This window comes from Rhinopithecus bieti, unplaced genomic scaffold, assembly GCF_001698545.2.
Source record: "Rhinopithecus bieti isolate Rb0 unplaced genomic scaffold, ASM169854v2 scaffold_9237, whole genome shotgun sequence".
In the NCBI taxonomy this organism is placed as follows: Eukaryota; Metazoa; Chordata; class Mammalia; order Primates; family Cercopithecidae; genus Rhinopithecus; species Rhinopithecus bieti.
This window is the reverse complement of record NW_016806263.1, coordinates 2,163,492-2,180,650: the sequence shown is the minus strand read 5'-3', so window position 1 is coordinate 2,180,650 and position 17,159 is coordinate 2,163,492. Positions and strand designations below refer to the sequence as shown.

General features: G+C 39.6%; 1 protein-coding gene across 1 annotated transcript in view; it reads left to right on the top strand.

Moving 5' to 3' along the window:
• C1QTNF7 (C1q and TNF related 7) overlaps window positions 1-17,159 on the top strand; it is a 108,726-nt gene that overhangs the window by 14,851 nt on the left and 76,716 nt on the right. The gene's annotated exons all lie outside the window — the stretch shown is intronic.

The window sequence follows — 17,159 nt, the reverse complement described above, 5'->3', positions numbered from 1 at the left end:
ACCTAGGTTTTCTTCTAGGGTTTTTATGGTATTAGGTCTAACATTTAAGTCTCTAATCCATCTTGAATTAATTTTCGTATAAGGAGTAAGGAAAGGATCCAGTTTCAGCTTTCTACTTATGGCTAGCCAATTTTCCCAGCACCATTTATTAAATAGGGAATCCTTTCCCCATTTCTTGTTTTTGTTAGGTTTGTCATAGATCAGATGGCTGTAGATGTGTGGTATTATTTCTGAGGACTCTGTTCTGTTCCATTGGTCTATATCTCTGTTTTAGTACCAGTACCATGCTGTTTTGGTAACTGTAGCCTTTTGTAGTATAGTTTGAAGTCAGGTAGCGTGGTGTCTCCAGCTTTGTTCTTTTGGCTTAGGATTGTCTTGGCAATGTGGGCTCTTTTTTGGTTCCATATGAACTTTAAAGCAGTTTTTTCCAATTCTGTGAAGAAAGTCATTGGTAGCTTAATGGGGAAGGCATTGAATCTATAAATTACCTTGGGCAGTATGGTCATTTTCACAATATTGATTCTTCCTATCCATTAGCATGGTATGTTCTTCCATTTGTTTGTGTCAAGAGGGGCGTTTTCTTAGTGTGCACTGTGTGTCTGGCTTGTGCCCTGGGTCCTAACTGGGAGTGGGACAACTAACTTGTTTGGTCATTCTTCCAATTACCCCTCAAGGTTGGTATTATTTCCATTTCACCCAGAAAGGAAGAGAGGCTGAGGAAAATTAAAAAAAAAAAAAAAAATCTGGACAATACGGCAAGCGTGTAGGGCAAGATAAGAGGTGGAAAATGAGGCTGAAACTCCTTGTTTAAAATGCGTTTAAATTAATGAACTTATGAATCTTAAAAGACTTTTAAAAAAGAAATATATCATACAATGACTCTAGAGGCCCTAATCTATTCTAACCCTTGAAAATTGGAAGCGAATGTGTTGTGGTAATCTAAAGCTTCAGTCAAAGTGCACTGCAGTATTCATGGATCTCAGGGAAGAGGCGCCACCTTCTCCCCCAAGGCTGCTGTGTGGAAGGCTGGCTGTGCGCACTTAGTCTTCACCCAAACCTGTTCTCCAACTAGGGTACATGAGGCTCAGTGGTCTCACACATCATGGGACAGAAGGATGAGCAGGGTCTGAAGGAACAGGAGGACTTGCGTAAATTTGGGAACAGGAAAGGAAAGACTCACACAGAGTCTTTGGTGAATGCCAAGTAGCCCTGTTTGGTCAGTGAAGAATGTTCTGGAAGGAAAGTAGTTAGGTAAAGGGTTGGATAAAAGAATACAACAGAAGTAATTTTGACCTTATTCTGAAGGAAATAGGATTCCATCAAAGGTTTTTGATTGAGACAGACATGTGGAAAGCAGAGTTTTAGGAAGACGAAGCTGACTATGTGTAGGGGAGGGACTGGATGTGGGGAGGCCAGATGGGGAACTCTCCTCAGAAGTATCCCATGACATCTGAGGGTCATGGCTGTTCTGAGTGTCATTTGAGCTCGGCTGCGCTCTGTCCTGGGTTCCGGAAAGCCATTTAGAGGAAGCAGCATCTCCAGGCTGCCTGTGCTCTGCCCAATGTGGTTCACATTGGATGGTCTAAATCCCTGGCCTTTGATGTGGAAATGTCATGAGAACATTGAGTGAATTCCAGGAAATCTTCCAGGGAAGAACACACGATAAAAGAGGCCCCACACTACACACATGTTGACCTCAGGAAGCAAAGACACAGTGATCAGAGGGAAAAGGTAAGACTTTTTTTTTTCCTAATGCTACGAGACATAAATTTACATTATGGGCTCCCAGACAAAAACAACAGAATGGGAAGGGTTCGCCTGACCTTGGCCAATACTTTAAGGACAATTTTCTTTAGACATGTTGCCTCACCCCATTCCTGCTCATATATGCATGTGTTTCAGCACAGGATTCTTGCATTGGGAATATCCTAGCCAGGGTGCGCTTTGGGGGATTAATGGGTCCAGGCTGTTTACCAGTTGTAAAAATTCAAGAAGGCTGTGCCATGGAACTAGGATTCAACCTGAGGGCACTCATTAGCCATGTGACCTTGGACAAGTTTGCTCAGTTGCAGAACAGTAATAGAAACATGAGGATCTGAGGAAATAGTACATGACAGCATCTTACTCAAAGTAAGGAGTTGACACAGCAGTGAGCAGGAGCATAAATCAATGCAGGCAGAGCCAGGTGGGAGATGCAAATGAATGCTGTGGGCTGGGTGAAGACCTGAGGAAGTAAACCTCATGTGACTCACATGAAGAGGGCACCAGCTACTGCCCCCTCATCTGCTGCCACAAGAGAAGTCAGAAATAGAGATTTCTATGTGAAATTGCCCAATTTTTAAATAATAGCAACTAATATGGATCATGTGTTAAATCTCAAACTAAGCAGCGGATCAATTTTGCTGCAAGTCTGCTAACAAGGACTAGCAATTTGCAAGTTGTCATAGATACTGAGATCATGCACGGTGAAACCACTGGAGAGGTGGCTCAGACCACCATTCAGGCGCTTGCTAGTTGTGCATGTTCTCCAAAGCTTACTTTTCTCGTCAAAAAAAATGTGGATTATAAAGACAACTCTTAAAGGGATGGTAGGAATTAACTGAGATCACGTGCACAGGAGTCCATCAATCAGAAAGAGGCTGGAGCTGGTGAGGAAAGTCCCCTGCCATGCAAGGCATTAACCGTGTGGTTGCTGGTCTTTGGGGAGGTCTGGTGGGTTGGACTGGTGGGTAGAAAGCTGGAGCAGCAGCTTTAACAAAAGCCCTAAAAGCCCTAAAAGCCCTTTGCCCAGTTCCAAGCCCTCTGTAATGCTCAAAAAATAGCAACAGTATTTTGTTTGTTGATTTGTTTTTAAAAGACAGGGTATCACTACATTGTCCAAGCTGGAGTGCAGTGGCCCAGTCATAGCTCACTGCAGCTTCTAACTCCTGGGCTCAAACAATCTTCAGCTTTCCAAGTAACGAGGACTACAGGCCCATGCCACCATGCCTGGCTAATATTTTTATTCTTCTGCAGAGACAGGGTCTCACCAAGTTGTCCAGGCTTGGTAATGGTTTTTTTTGTTTGTTTGTTTGTTTGTTTTCAGTTTCTTTTTTTTAATATTATACTTTAAGTTCTAGGATACACGTGCAGAACATTCATGTTTGTTACATAGATATACACATGCCATGGTGGTTTGCTGCACCCATCAACCTGCCATCTACATTAGGTATTTCTCCTAATGCTATCCCTCCCCTAGCCCCTAACCCCATGATGGGCCACAGTGTGTGATATTCCCCTCCCTGTGTCCCTGTGTTCTCATTGTTCAACTCCCACTTACGAGTGAGAACATGCAGTGTTTGGTTTTCTGTTCCTGTGTTAGTTTGCTGAGAATGATGGTTTCCAGCTTCATCCATGTCCCTGCAAAGGACATGAACTCATCCTTTTTTATGGCTGCCTAGTATTCCATGGTGTATGTATGCCACATTTTCTTTATCCAGTCAATCATTGATGTGCATTAGAGTTGGTTCCAAGTCTTTGCTATTGTGAATAGTGCTGTAATAACCATATGTGTGCATGTGTCTTTATAGTAGAATGTTTTACAATCATTTGGGTCTATACCCAGTAATGAGATTGCTGGGTCAAATGGTATTTCTGGTTCTAGATCCTTGAGGAATCACCACACTGTGTTCCACAATGGTTGAACTAATTTACACTCCCACCAACAGTGTAAAAGCATTCCTATTTCTCTACATCCTCTCCAGCATCTGTTGTTTCCTTTCTTTTTAACAATTGCCATTATAACTGGCATGAGATGGTATCTCATTGTGGTTTTGAGTTGCATTTCTCTAATAACCAGTGACAAGGAGCTTTTTTTCATGTTTGTTGGCTGCATAAATGTCTCCTTTGAGAAGTGTCTGTTCATATCCTTCACCCACTTTTTGATAAGGTTGTTTGTTATTATTATTATTTTTGTGTGTGTGTAAATTTAAGTTCCTTGTATATTCTGGATATTAGCCCTTTGTCAGATGGATAGATTGCAAAAATTTCTCCCATTCTGTGGGTTGCCTGTTCACTCTGATGATAGTTTCCTTTGCTCTGCAGAAGCTCTTTAGTTTAATTAGATCACATTTGTCAATTTTGGCTTTTGTTACCATTGCTTTTGGTGTTTTAGTCATGAAGTCTTTGCCCATGCCTATGTCCTGAATGGTATTGCCTAGGCTTTCTTCTAGGATTTTTATGTTGTTAGGTCTTACATTTAAGTATTTAACCCACCTTGAGTTAATTTCTGTATAAGATGTAAGGAAGGGGTCCAGTTTCAGTTTTCTGCATATGGCTATCCAGTTTTCCCAACACCATTTTTTAAATAGGGAATCCTTTCCCCATTGCTTGTTTTTGTCAGGTTTGTCAAAGATCAGATGGTTGTAGATGTGTGGCATTATTTCTGAGGCCTCTGTTTTGTTCGATTGGTCTATATATCTGTTACCATGCTGTTTTGTTACTGTAGCCTTGTAGTATAGTTTGAAGTCAGGTAGCATGATGCCTCCAGCTTTGTTCTTTTTGCTTAAGATTGTCTTGGCTATACGGGCTGTTTTCTTGGTTCTATATGAAATTTAAAGTAGTTTTTCTAATTCTGTGAAGAAAGTCAATGGTAGCTTGATGGGAATATCATTGAATCTATAAATTACTTTGGGCAGTATGGCCATTTTCACAATATTGATTCTTCCTATCCATGAGCATGGAATGTTCTTCCATTTGTTTGTGTCCCCTCTTATTTCTTTGAGCAGTGGTTTGTAGTTCTCCTTGAAGGGGTCCTTCACATCCCTTTCAGTTGTATACCTAGGTATTTTATTCTCTTTGCAGCAATTGTGAAAGGTCTGTTTGTCTATTATTGGTATATAGGAATGCTTGTAAGTTTTGCACTTTGATTTTGTATCCTGAGACTTTGCTGAAGTTGTTTATCAGCTGAAGGAGATTTTGGGCTGAGACAATGGGGTTTTATAAATATACAATCATGTCATCTGCAAATAGAGACAATTTGACTTCCTCTCTTCCTATTTGAATACGCTTTATTTCTTTCTGTTGCCTGATTGCCCTGGCCAGAACTTCCAATACTATGTTGAATAGGAATGGTGAGAATGCATTCTTGTCTTGCACTGGCTTTCAAAGGGAATGCTTCCAGTTTTTGCCCATTCAGTATGATATTGGCTGTGGGTTTGTCATAAATAACTCTTATTATTTTGAGATACGTTTTATCAATAACTCATTTTTTGAGAGTTTTTAGCATGAAGAGGTGTTGAATTTTATCGAAGGCCTTTTCTGCATCTGTTGAGATAATCACGTGGCTTTTGTCATTGGTTCTGTTTATGTGATGGATTACGTTTATTGATTTGCATATGTTGAATCAGCCTTGCACCCCAAGGATGAAGCCGACTTGATCATGGTGGATAAGCTTTTTGATGTGCTGCTGGATTTGGTTTGACAGTATTTTATTGAGGATTTTCGCATCAACGTTCATCAGGGATATTGGCCTGAAATTTTTTGTTGTCGTTGTGTCTCTGCCAGGTTTTGGTATCAGGATGATGCTGGCCTCATGAAGCAGTGGTTATTTTTAAGGCTCAATTAAAGTTTGCCTCTTGTGCCTGCCCTTCACCATACAGAATGGTTTTTATGCAACTTGAAATTATGTTCTATGTTAAGGGGGATAACAGAAAAGAAGCCAGGCTCTGACTATTAGAGGACATACCACATTTTAATGACTCATCACAGACATGGCAATGTGTAAGTGCCTCCTAAAAGGTGAAGAGGAGACAAATAGGACCAAAGAGTGTGGAGGAGGAGTGCAAGGTAAGCTACAGCATCTAGGCTAGGTCTGACCCTAGAGCTAGGAGTGGACAGAGTAGGATGCAGGGGCTTATAACACTCACAAGTAGTCCCAGGCATGGCAGTTGATGCTCTATGGTCATTGTCTTGAAATTTCCAATAGTTGCATTTTTGCACTTGTGTTTTGCAAGTAAAGTGGGACAATTGGGCACGTACCAGGGGCTTGGACTCTCCTTTCCTCTTTCAGACAGCTCCCTTGTTCCTGCCCGGCAACCACTGCCACCTTCTATTCCCAATGGGCAGCTAGGCACAGCCATGAGGAAGGTCAGGTGTGCACATTCCGTAAGCCAAATCGCAGGGCAGGGTCCAATGCCTATGAGCGTCTGCTCTCACAACCAGTATCCTTGTGCCCAGGGGAGTTACATGAAATAGCAAATAGAAAACACTATGACAAGTCACGAAAGAGACCACAGGAAAAGCGAAAGGCATCTGGCTTTTCAAACAAGGTATCTCACATTTTCATTTTGATCTGGGCCCATAAATTATGTTGCTGGCCCTAGGGGTAAAATGAGGTGGAAAGAATCTCTGGGAACCCAATGGGTACAAATAAAAGAGAAGTTGATTCACGCTACTTGAGTTTTGAGTGCCACAATTCTACCTTATGTAGAACTCTCCAGGGCATTGTAGGACACTTAGCATCCATCCCAGACCCCTTTCCCCCTAAATAAAAGTGTCAATCCCAAATACTTCCAAGGGATTGTGATGCCACATCCCCACAATTGAATTAAAACCCATGGAGGTTTTCTCCCAAAAACCAGGGCTCAAAGGAACTGTTAATATAAGAAATAGACTATGAGATCTTTAAAATTTCAGCATTGAAGGGACCTTAGAGGCTGTCGATCAAAATCCCTGGAGTTTTCAACTCCTTGAGAACTCTCAATGACCAGTCTACCCGCAGATTGTCAGGAGTGAGTCTGATTTCCAGTTCCAGGAATACAGCTCAAGCAGGCTCCTTTCCCTTCTGAAGCATGGCCCTTTGCCCAGAGACACATCTTCACAGTGTGTGATGAACACAAGCAAGCCCCAGTACCTACTCCCAGCCTTCCTAGACATGGTAAGGAAAAGAGGAGACTTTCTAGACAGAGAGGAGGGGCACGGTTACAGCCCCTCACCCTGTCCATGCAGAGTTAGACCTGAGTGGTGGCATCATCCCTGCTGTCTATGGCTAGAGATATTCTTGGATTTGGCTTCATCCATCAAGGGGCTGGCAGGTGTAATAGCAATGTTCTATCCACATAAAAGGCCTTCAAAGGCTACCACTTGGACAGCCATGGCTTTGGGATTGGGTTGGGAGACCAGGTGTTTAAGAGTTAGGTTCTATGGGTAGAACTAACCCACCAATCTTTTAAAAATACATACAGCTAATTCTCACTATTCACAGTTGTTATGTTCTATAAAGTCATTGTGAATTTGAATCATTGCTCCTAGGGAAATAAAGAGTTAGGTTCATGAGAGCCCCTGGTCATATTTTTGGCAACTGATCATTACATAACCTTGTTTTACATATGCTTACATTTAAGAACATCTTATTTTACATACATATTGCTGATTCATTAACATTGAATTCATGGTCAACATTGCTATAACTCATGCCTGAACGAAGCTTATCTAACACATGTATTTTCTTCATAAGGCACATCATAGTTTTCTCGCACTTAGAAACACTAGTCAGCATTTCTATGCTTGGAGGACATTTTAAATAGCAAAATTACAAACAAAAAGTACAAAAATGCAAGAAACAGCACTAAATATGCTGCCAAAAAGGACACTTGTTTACAGAGGGAGAGCTGAAAGGAGAAAGCAGAACATTGTCGTCTTTGACCTGAGAGTTGTGCATATCCATCCACAAAGGACCGAGAAAGCACCATGAGTTTTGATTGGGGGCTTGCAAATAAATTTTAGCAAGTAGATGAATTTGCAAGTATAGAATCTTCAGACAATGAGGACTTTTTCTAAAAGTCATTCACACACTTACCTACCAGAAATAGCATCTGTACTTAAACTCGGCTTAGCTGGTCTCCAGTCAAGTCATGTTAGGTAGGTTAATATCTAAGACCTATAAGTGGCTAAGAGGACACCATAGTAATCTCTGTATGATTGACTGAATTTAAGGATTTTCTCTTCCTTATCTATTGTTTTCTATGATAAGCTACTATATTTGTAATAAGGAAAAGCAATTCTATTTAGTATTTAAAAGGATTAAAATTAAAACAACTTTTTGGTAATTTCAAGATAAAGTCCACACCCCTGCTTAGGACACCAGACTTCACAACGTTTACATCTTGGATTTCATCTTCTAATATTCTTCAGAAGCACTTTTCACTTCGACCATCATGAACCACCTAAAACTTCCCAAACGTATACCCCTGTTTTCCACCTTCTGCTTGGAACGTCCTATAGGTTAAGAAACTGGCTTGGGAAGATTATTCGAAATTACACAACTAATGGAATGATAAAAAAAAAAAAAAAAAACAGTTGTTTTGAAGCCCATACTATCTCCCCAGACTCAGAATGAAAAACTGAAACTGTCAAGGTGATATTTTTCTAATTATCTTTGTGCCATAATCTCAGCATAGCCACATTAATCGCTTATACTGCTTTCAACATTATCTGGGAGAAGAAAAACCCTAAAATATACTCTCTGCCATTACCATATATACAGAAGGTCAAAATGATGCCAGAAAGGTGTTTTTGCCTTTTGAGAGGAATGACCTAGTGTATTCAGAGCAATATTTCAGCCAGACATTCAAGCCCAGTTTGCAAACACATGCCCTGTGTAGTCAGATTTCGTTAATATGGTCTATTCTGGTTTCTTTGTTTTTTTCACTCTAAGAATTTAATATTGAATTTCAAAACCCAAATGGCATTAATAAATTCCAGATGTCCTCCCAAATCCCTAAATCTTATATTAGACTAAGGAGAGGCATTGCTATATATGAGTAGATGATTACATTTAATTCCCTGAAAAACCAAAAGAATCTTTGGGAGACTCTTCAGCCTTCTTCCACCAAGAAAACACATTAACTCTCCTGAGTTTCTTAAGAAGCTGAGTTCTCAAGATCCACAGTCCAGCTGTCTGACATATGTTCTGCTGCATTCCTCCCCTCGAGGGGCAAAAGAGCATCGTGGTGAACTGCAGGGCACAGAAACCAGGCTGACTGGGTTCCAATCCAACTGGTGGCTTCGGGCAAGTCAATTAAGCTCACAATGTAATGACATTGTTTACAGCTTTCTGTAAAATGGGGGTAAACATAGTACCTCCACCTCAAAAGACTGTTGCAAAAATTAATGAGTTAATAATTTAAAGTGTTTAGCACAGTGCCAGCTGCACAGCAAAATGTCTACACTCTTATTTCCTAAGAGGTGACGTATAAAGAGCTGATCTGGGAGGTCCTCAATGGCTGAGAAATTCCCTTTCCTCTTTCCCTCTATATAGACAAGCCTAAGTCTTCAACCTTTGATTAGTAAGATTCATCCTTCTGTGGGGGACTAATCAACTAACTTCAGATCTCAGACCCCTCCCCTAAGTCTGGCCCATCCCCTACTTTTCCTACCTAAGTCAGAATTCTTGATCCTTGTGCGTTAGTCATAGGCAACTTGACCGGCAGCATAACTCTGTTTTCAAAATATAAAAGTTCTGTCTTCAGAGCATTTGTGAACGTAGCTTCAAGTCTGCAATTAATTAAAGAAGATCATATATGTAAAACACCAAAGGGCTTACAATAAGTGAAAAAAAAATTATAGTTTTCTTCCTTCTTCCTCTTCCCCCATTAATGGCTGGCACCTCTGTTTGTAAGAAACATGTGATTATGACATGAAAGATTCATTGCTAACCTTTAACAGAGCATTTACAGCCCATATATCCTTTAGCATCTCAGTTTCATGCCTCTAGACCACATGTCAGTGCCAGATGGTAACTGGGCAAGCTTGGCTATTTCACACTTGACTATCTTTTCACTTTTCAGTAGTAACAAAAACTTGCCTAATAACTTATTGTTTACAAAGTGCTTTCACATACATTCCCTTCAGCACACTCTATATCGATACTGTAAGTAAGTATCATCATCATTATCATTATGATTTTGCAGCATGGAAAATGCAAACCTGGAAAGATAAAAAGACTGGCCCAAATTCACTCTGCAGATAAAAGGTTCAGTGAGAATTTGAACCTGGGTTCCCTGCCTTGAAATTTTGTAGTTTCTTCTCCCAAATTTCATTGCTAACATGATAGGATTAAATAATGAAAACCTTAAAATATACCTCATTAATTATTTGGTTACATATCTTCCCTTGATGGTACTTTTTTATTTTAAGCTTTGATTTTTCTGTTTTGTCTGGTGTTACCATGGTTGGGAAAATCAAGCTGAGCTTAGTCTTTCAGCCAAGTAGAGCTGTTTTTGTAGGTTACAATGATGTGTGTTGGATGGTTGGTCTTTTTTTTTTTTTTTTTTTTAAGACACGTTTAATTGTTCTTTTTGTTCAAGTAGAACAAAAATTCATGGTCATAAGAGACCTAGGTTCATTCTACCTTTCTGTTCCTCCATCCTGGTATGTATGGTATGCAGTTCTCCCTACTGTAATCACAAGACATCTACTCTACCTCAATGCCATGCCTGCATTCTGGATCAATGGCAAACTACACAGAACAAAATCTGAACACGTGAGACCACCTGAGTCTTTCTCTTCTAGGAAGCTTTCCCAGCAACCTCTTCCATCAACCTCTGCTTGCTTATTATTGTCCCAACTCAGTGGGTCACAGCCTTCACTAGCCACAAAGACTCCTGGGAAGGTGGGCATTTAACTGGCCACATTGTCTCCCCAGACAAATGAGGCTTCTGTTAACAAGAAATAATGGCAAAATGAACATTGGAAAGCAACTAACAGAATCTTCTAAGAAAATTACCATTTTTTGAGAGCCTGAAATGTGTTAGGCACAAACTAAGACAATACGAAGAAAGAAATGTCACTATCTTTGCATTAGACATATAGAAAGTGATATTCAGGAAGATGTAAAATGTGAAGTGAGATGCCCTTGTCTCTGAACATTGGGTTTTCGTCATGTGATGATACCCAGTTCAGAGCAGACACTCAAAAAATGGCTTCAAATGTTTCCTTCCCTTTCTCTCCTCTCTTGAAATTAGAAATGCAATGTCAGCTTCCACTTGGGATGCCTTTATATTCGCATTGTTTAATTAATCTTGTTATCATCCCACTATGGCTACCATTCTGGCCAGTGTTATCTGTATTCTCTAAACCATCACACCCCTGACTTGTCAGATCCTGTCAACCCTTTTCTGTGTCATGTTCTGTCTTTTTGGTTGACTCTCTAGAGCTGTAATGACATTGTTTTCGCTTTTAACATCATCAGCTAAGGCACAGTCTTTGGCTTGGTGATTTATCAGCCTCTTCGTTGTACTTGGCAATTAGGAGGAGCTCAATGATGTCTGTTGAATGAATGAATCTCAGCTTCATCATTTACCAGCTGTGTGATCTTGGGCACATTTCATAGCTTTAATGAGTGAGGAAAAAAAAATAAATGTTTGTTGTTATAAGCAACTGAGACCTGGGAGATGTTTATTATGCAGCAGCATTAATGGCAGCATTAGCTGATGACTACAGCCTGCCACCATGTAGATGGGGGAAGGAAATTTATGGAAGAGATGCTCAGCAGATAATGCCAAAAACATTTGCCATAGAATGTTATCCATGCTCTAATAAGACACATTGTTTCTCTAGCATTAGTTAAAATGAACAGACAATCCTGGATTATAATAACTTCACATATAATAAATACTAAAGAAATTACACATAAATTTTCCATATTGTATACATGCTCTGCGATTTTTAAAATAGGTATGGAACAAGACCATGGAGAAAAAAATATATTTTCTGGGCAAGCATCATCCCATTGCATCAGTGGTCAAGTACATGGGATGATCATGACAATTCAAAATATCCAGAATACTTCTCTCACTGTCACAGCTGCATTATAAATATGTTGGGTTTGAGGTATGGGAATGGTCTCTCTGAACAGAGAGTAGAATGGGTAAATAATATCTTTTTTGTGAGGCAAGAATAGCACCTCTTGATTGTCAGTGAAAACCAAAGCTGGAGTTCTTTTGAAAAGCTGACGTGTCATCACCTGGAGCTTCATCCCAAGTGAAATGAAAATACACACCAGAGTTGAACGGAGTTTTTCCTCTTGCTTTGCACACTCGTGTGTCTGACTTCTCTTCATGAAACATCCAGTGAAATGGGGATTTTACAAGCAAAAGAGCAGGTGTTTGGCACCATATATAAGTTCATACATAAAGGTATGAATAAAATCTAGTATATTTCAAGGCCTTTGTCAGATAGCAAGGGAAAGCTCTTAAGAGATCTCTTTTTTCAGGCAGCATAAACTACTGGAAATATACTTGTGTACCTTAGAATCATGAAGACCTGGGTTTGATTCCAGGTCTGCTGTCTAACAAATGTGCAGCCTTGAGCATATTATTTCTCACCACTAAGTGTTTTCCTCATCTGTGCAAAGGAGCTAATAATATTTAAAATGCTTCAAATGGCATTTCCATATTTGCAGTCAAAAGAAGTTGAATATCAGTGATTTCATGTGGTTCAACTCAGACCCGTCTCTCGGGACTGACTCCAGAATAACAGAGCTCATGTATATCTATTAGTCACAACTCTTTTGGTTGCAGATGACAAGCACTCATCTCAAACCAGCTTAAGAAAAGAGGGAATGCATGAGCTCATGAAACTGGGCAATCTAGGAATAATGTTAGCTTCATGTATGGTGGGATCCAGGGGCTCAAAAGATGCTTCAAGTATTTTTTTCTCTCTTTCTCCCTCTGACTTCCTTCTGTATCTGTTGACTGTCATACATGGTGGAGAAGATGACCAATGATAGGCTTCACTAAGAGCAAAAGGGATTCCTCCCTCCCAAGGGCTGTCTTCCTTGTGTTCCATACTCACCCCTCAACTAACCACTGTTGCCAGAGGTGTCAGAGATGGCCTGTTTTGCTTAGCCTACCCTGGCTGACCCACTGACCCCAGGGAAGGCAGCAGGAGTGAAGGACACTATGCATGACAGCCCAACTAGAACTACATAAAATAGGAAAGGCATTACCCAAAGATTACTGGGGTGCTGAGCAAGCAGAATAAAAAGATGTCCATTACAGTGTACACAACATAACACAGATCCCAGCACATGGAAGATGGGTTAACAGCTGGAGAGATTCCTATGCAATCCTCAAAGGATGCAAGAGACACAATTTACTGTCTTACTCAAAGATAAGATGAACAGCTTTTCCTGATTTGCCTGGGACTTCTCTGGTTTTAGCACTGAAAATCCCATGCTGTGGAGAACTCCTCGGTTTTAGACTGAACTATCCCAGTTTTAAAACTGAAAGCCTCACATCTTGGGAACCCCCTCAGTCCCCAGGAAAATTAGGATAGCTGGTCAGCCTATCCAAAAATGGCACTTGTGAGTGTAAACCTTAGCTACAGTTAAGGGCATGTTAAGTCAGTTTACTGTTGCCGCATCATGGCATAGTATGGCACATAAAAAACCGCAGATAGTCCCCTGGAAAAAATGCACAGCCCAAGTCTGTGTTACTTGCAGTTACAGCATCTAACCCTTTGCTTTGCCTCCCTCCTCTGCCTTTTCTTTTTCTTTCACTGTGTCTTTCTCCCTTTTTCTTTTTCCTTACTTTTTCCCCTTCCTCTCCTTCCTTCTTTATTCCTTCCTTCCAATCTTTCTCTCTTCTCTGTCTTATTTTCTTCTCTTTTTTAAATGTTCTTTTGTGGCTACATATTTACCTTTCAAATAACATTGACTTAGATGTTGTTTGCAATCTCCAAAGGAGCTGCTATGTGTTCCTGGACTAAAACAAGCCAGCCTCAGTAAATGTCCTTATCCTGAATGATCCACCAACTAAGTGAGAGCTTCATTGTTGATTAAGACAGGAAGTGCATGTGTGATTCCTGTGGACTGGTTGAGACAGCATGGTCATGCTGATGCACATGAGGAATGGAAACATTGGGGGGAAAAGATAGTGATGATTGTGAAACTAAGAGATTGGAAATTCGAAGGGCTTGATACTAGGTTCTTTTAAGGGACATTTTGGTTCAACTATTTACATAGGGGATGCATCTATTTATCCATAACGAAAATTGCTGAGATTTGGAACCTCTTTCTTCTTTTGAATCAATTAATGAATGAAACTGGGCAATGTAGGAATAGTGTTAGCTTCATGTATGGTGGAATCCAGGGGCTCAAAAGATGCTTCAAGTAATATAAATCAGGAAGTGCTTCTTGGTCTCAAACTACGCTTTGAAGCTAGGCCTGCATTTGAATGTTTTCAATCCAAATCTTAAAATTAGAAAGAAGGCAATTTCCAGTAGTCTTCAAAGGAGAACTATTATTTGGGAAAATAGAGTCTTCTAAATTATGCTTTTGAGAGTGATATGAATTTTGTTGCTTTTATTAGGTGCTAAAGTTCTAAAGAATTAACTCCACTTAGGAAGCAAATCCAAATACTCTCTCCTGACAAGGTTTCCACCAAGTGGCAGTCATATACTTGGGACTTCCACTACATTTTCAGCATTCATATATCACTTATACAATTTTCATAATTACCTACTATTACCAGCACCATTTGTTTATCTGGCATTTTTCTACAAGTTGACTTTTTAAATTAGACCCACTGAGTTGATGAAGCCAATGCGGCTCACTAGGATGTATGTGTATCAATGTCAGAGGGACCAGGCTGATTCCCAGATCTTGTTTTTGAAATCCTGTGGGGAAGAAAATTATTGTCACCCTACAAAACAAGCAGAGAAAGGACTTGGAGCCTCACCACCTGGCCCTTACCTTAGTTCTACCTTTTGGTAGCCTTGAGATTTGGTTTAAGTGACTAATTTTCTACCCATACAGTGGTAAAGATTAATTAAGATAATGCCCAGAGGAATCAATGAACTTTGCTAGCACCTAACAAATGTTAGCCAGGAAACTTGTTGTCTCACTGGTTGTAAGTGGCAAAGACTTGCATAGTTCTTTAGGGCAGATGGTTCATTTATTCTGGGAAAGCCAACCAAATGGTGAATGTAAAGCGAAGATCATTTTCTGAAATATGTGGTTTCAAGTTGCTACACTGCCTTGGAGAAAATGATGTAAAAAAAAATTAAGTTACAGTCAGGGACCATCTCTGCAGGCTAGGATATTTTGAGAGGAAATATGTCTTAATTAGGAAGGGACAAAGAACATGTCATAGTGTTCACTTCCCTCGGCTTCTTCAGACCAGATTTTGATCTTTTGTGGTTAGTGAGTCAGAGGTAAGGATGAGAAGGGAAAGAAAAAAAAATATTTTAGCAAAATTTTGAGAGTCTCTGCACACAAGTTGTGCTGATTAAGGCTCAAGTGAGAAAACAGCCCAGAATTAGGGAGAGGCGAGTCTCTCCTTCCTCTGCAGGGAAACCAGCATCATTTTAGATTTTAGAGGGTTTTAAACATTCTGTTTTCTGATTATTTTGATATATAGGAAGGCTACTTTCATGCATGTATTTTTGTATCTATAAATTCTGTTAAACATATATTATTTCTAATGGCCCTTGTTAAATTTGCTGCATTGTTTAGGTGTATAGTTTTATTATCTTCAACAATGATAACTTAGCCGCCTCCTATCCATTAGCTATACCTATTATTTTTTGTTTCCTGCCTTATCATATATAAATTATTTTACCATTATTTAAGAATGATTTTACAAGTTTTGCATTTTTAATCCACTACAGTAAGAATGACTTTGAAAACTGAGCAATTAACAGCCCAACGAATAGCTAAAAATCTTTTGTGGTAACTTACATATAATATAATGATACGCTGGGAATGCCTTTGTAATCCTGTGATGAAAACAATGGGAAAGAAGGCCTGTGAAGTTATATCAGTGAGTGATATTTTAATTGAACACATGAATGAACATAATGGAAGGTAAGCACCAAAATTTGACTGCAAGGCTTCAAATGTGAGATAACACCAAGAAATTATTAACCACCTCACTCAGCATTCAGTTAAGAAAATAGCATCAGGTAGAGATTTAAGGCAAGAAATTAAAGTCTTAAAGAGCCATTGAAAGAACTGTAAATAGTCTATATATGAGATCAAATTGTATTCAACTATACTGAACTATGCAACACACAAGTGAATCTACATATAAACTGGTAAAAACTGAAGATCTGTAGTCTGCCTAACCCTATTGTACTCATGTCAATTTTTTTTATTCTATGATTATTATAGCGATATAAGATGTCACCATTTGAAGAAGCTAGGGTATTTTGGTAAATTGTTTTGCAACTTCTTATGAGTCTACAAGTATTTCTAAATAAAAAATAATTGTTTAAAAGGGGTTCATGAGACCAACAATTGCAGAAAAAAGGCATTCTGTCTGGCTATACACCGAGAAGAACAAGCTTGCTGGGAAGCCATAGGAAAGTGTGAGATTCTAGTATCTCACCCAGAAGTTGCTGCAAACCATACATCAGCTGGCTGTTTCCACTCTGTAACTGACACCGAAGAATAATGTCCTCTAATTATTTTCTATCTTTCACAACCCTGTGTGTGCCCTCCTTGGCTGACTGTAATTAGGAACTCTGCCTACAAGTGATTCTGGGAAATGTAGTTCCAGGCTTCCAGTCCCTGTTCCCTCAGAGAGAAAGTAGAAAGGACCAGGGATAGTGCTGAGTTGAAAACACACATCCCCCAACTCACTCATATTCAACAGATACTATAAACTTACATTCTACCCTTTGAAAGGAGATTAGAAGAAGGAAATTAATCAAAACTTCTGGTTTATAAATAATTCCATTTCCTAGCATGGTTTCTTAGCCTAATATTCTAGTTATCTTCATCCAAAGAATTTGTAATAAAAATATTTTCATATAATTTTTTTCCAGTTTATAAAGCAATTCCATATGTACTCTCTCACTGGCCCTCCAAACAATTTTGAGAAATAGATATTAATGGAAACACTTAAGATTTATCTGATACTTTCATTTCTACTATCACATTTCCTTGTAACTCACCAACAAAACTAGGCTTCTTGAGGTTCCCTAAACACAACATGCTGTCATTCCGTTTCTTTGCACATGTGGTTCCTTCAACTGAAAATGTCTTTCTCTGGTAGGAATTCCTCCTTGTTCCTACACATCTTCACACCCTGTCCCATCAGCTCTTTCTAGGAAGAGACTGAGGCTGATGGGGTATGAACAGGCAGCCCCATCTTGCAGAGGGTCAGGCTGTGCTG